Source organism: Megachile rotundata, unplaced genomic scaffold, assembly GCF_050947335.1.
Source record: "Megachile rotundata isolate GNS110a unplaced genomic scaffold, iyMegRotu1 scaffold0097, whole genome shotgun sequence".
Taxonomy (NCBI): Eukaryota; Metazoa; Arthropoda; class Insecta; order Hymenoptera; family Megachilidae; genus Megachile; species Megachile rotundata.
Window position 1 is genome coordinate 41,900 of NW_027473394.1, and position 3,223 is coordinate 45,122.

Below are 3,223 nucleotides of genomic sequence, written 5' to 3' on the forward strand. Positions count from 1 at the left end.
AATCATACAATCACAATCATACAATCACAATCATACGATCACAATCATAAAATCACAATCATACAATCACAATCATACAATCGCAATCACACAATCACAATCATACAATCACAATCATGCAATCACAATCATACGATCACAATCATACAATCACAATCATACAATCACAATCATACGATCACAATCATAAAATCACAATCATACAATCACAATCATACAATCGCAATCATACAATCACAATCATACAATCACAATCACATAATCACAATCATACAATCACAGTCATACAATCGCAATCAAAGAATCACAATCATACGATCACAATCATACAATCGCAATCATACAATCACAATCATACAATCACAATCATACAATCACAATCATACAATCACAATCATACAATCACAATCATACAATCACAATCACATAATCACAATCATACAATCACAGTCATATAATCGAAATCAAAGAATCACAATCATACGATCACAATCATACAATCGCAATCATACAATCACAATCATACAATCACAATCATACAATCACAATCATACAATCACGATCATACAATCACAATCATACAATCACAATCACACAATCACAATCATACAATCACAATCAGACAATCACAATCATAAAATCACAATCATACAATCACAATTATACAATCACAATCATAAAATCACAGTCATACATAAACAATCATACAATCACAATCATACAATCACAATCATACAATCACAATCATACAATCACAATCATACGATCTCAATCATACAATCACAATCATACAATCACAATCTTACAATCACAATCATACAATCACAATCGTACAAAAACAATCATACAATCACAATCATAGAATCACAATCATACAATCACAGTCATACAATCACAATCATACAATCACAATCATACAACCACAATCATACAGTCACAATCACACAATCACAATCACACAATCACAATCATACAACCACAATCATACGATCACAATCATACGATCACAATCATACGATCACAATCGTACGATCACAATCATACGATCACAATCATACAATTACTATCACACAATCACAATCATACGATCTCAATCATACAATCACAATCATACAATCACAATCATACAATCACAATCATACAATCACAATCATACAATCACAATCATACAAAAACAATCATACAACCTTAATTATACAACCACAATCATACGATCACAATCATACAATCACAATCATACAATCACAATCATACAATCACAATCAAACAATCAGAATCATACAATCACAATCATACAATCACAATCATACAATCACAATCACAAAATCACAATCATACAATCACAATCATACAATCACAGTCATACAATCGAAATCAAGGAATCACAATCATACAATCACAATAATACAGTCACAATCATACAATCACCATCATACAATCACAATCATACAAAAACAATCATACAACCTTAATTATCCAAGCACAATCATACAATCACAATCATACAATCGCAGTCATACAATCGAAATCAAGGAATCACAATCATACAATCACAATAATACAGTCACAATCATACAATCACAATCATACAAAAACAATCATACAACCTTAATTATACAACCACAATCATACGATCACAATCATACAATCACAATCATACAATCACAATCATACAATCACAATCAAACAATCAGAATCATACAATCACAATCATACAATCACAATTATACAATCACAATCATACAAAAACAATCATACAACCTTAATTATACAAGCACAATCATACAATCACAATCATACAATCACAATCATACGATCACAATCATACAATCACAATCATAAAATCACAATCATACAATCACAATTATACAATCACAATCATACAATCACAGTCATACATAAACAATCATACAATCACAATCATACAATCACAATCTTACAATCACAATCATACAATCACAATCGTACAAAAACATTCATACAACCTTAGTTATACAACCACAATCATACGATCACAATCATGCAATCACAATCATACAATCACAATCATACAATCACAATCATGCAATCACAATCATACAATCACAATCATACAATCACAATCATACAATCACAATCATACAATCACAATCATACCATCAAAACCATATAATCACAATCATACAATCACTATCATACAATCACAGTCATACAATTACAATCATACAATCACAATCACAAAATCACAATCATACAATCACAATTATAGAATCACAATCATACAATCACAATCATACAATCACAATCATACAATCACAATCATACAATCACAATCATACAATCACAATCATACAATCACAATCATACAATCACAATCATACAATCACAATCATACAATCACAATCATACAATCACAATCATACGATATCAATCATACAATCACAATCGTCCAATTATAATCACAAAATCACAATCATACAATCACAATCATACAATCACAGTCATACAATCACAATCATACAATCACAATCATGCAATCACAATCGTACAAAAACAATCATACAACCTTAATTATACAACCACAATCATACGATCACAATCATGCAATCACAATCATACAATCACAATCATACAATCACAATCATACAATCACAATCACACAATCACAATCAGACAATCACAATCATACAATCACAATCAAACAATCAGAACCATACAATCACTATCATACAATCACAATCATACAATCACAATCATACAATCACGATCATACAATCACGATCATACAATCACAATCATACAATCACAATCGTACAATCACAATCGTACAATCACAATCGTACAATCACAATCATACAATCACAATCACACAATCACTATCACACAATCACAATCATACAACCACAATCATACGATCACAATCATACGATCACAATCATACAATCACAATCAAACAATCAGAATCATACAATCACAATCATACGATCTCAATCATACAATCACAATCGTACAATCACAATCACAAAATCACAATCATACAATCACAATCATACAATCACAATCATACAATCACAATCATACAATCACAATCACACAATCACTATCACACAATCACAATCATACAACCACAATCATACGATCACAGTCATACGATCACAATCATACAATCACAATCATACAATCACAATCATACAAAAACAATCATACAATCACAATCATACAATCACAATCATACAATCACAAT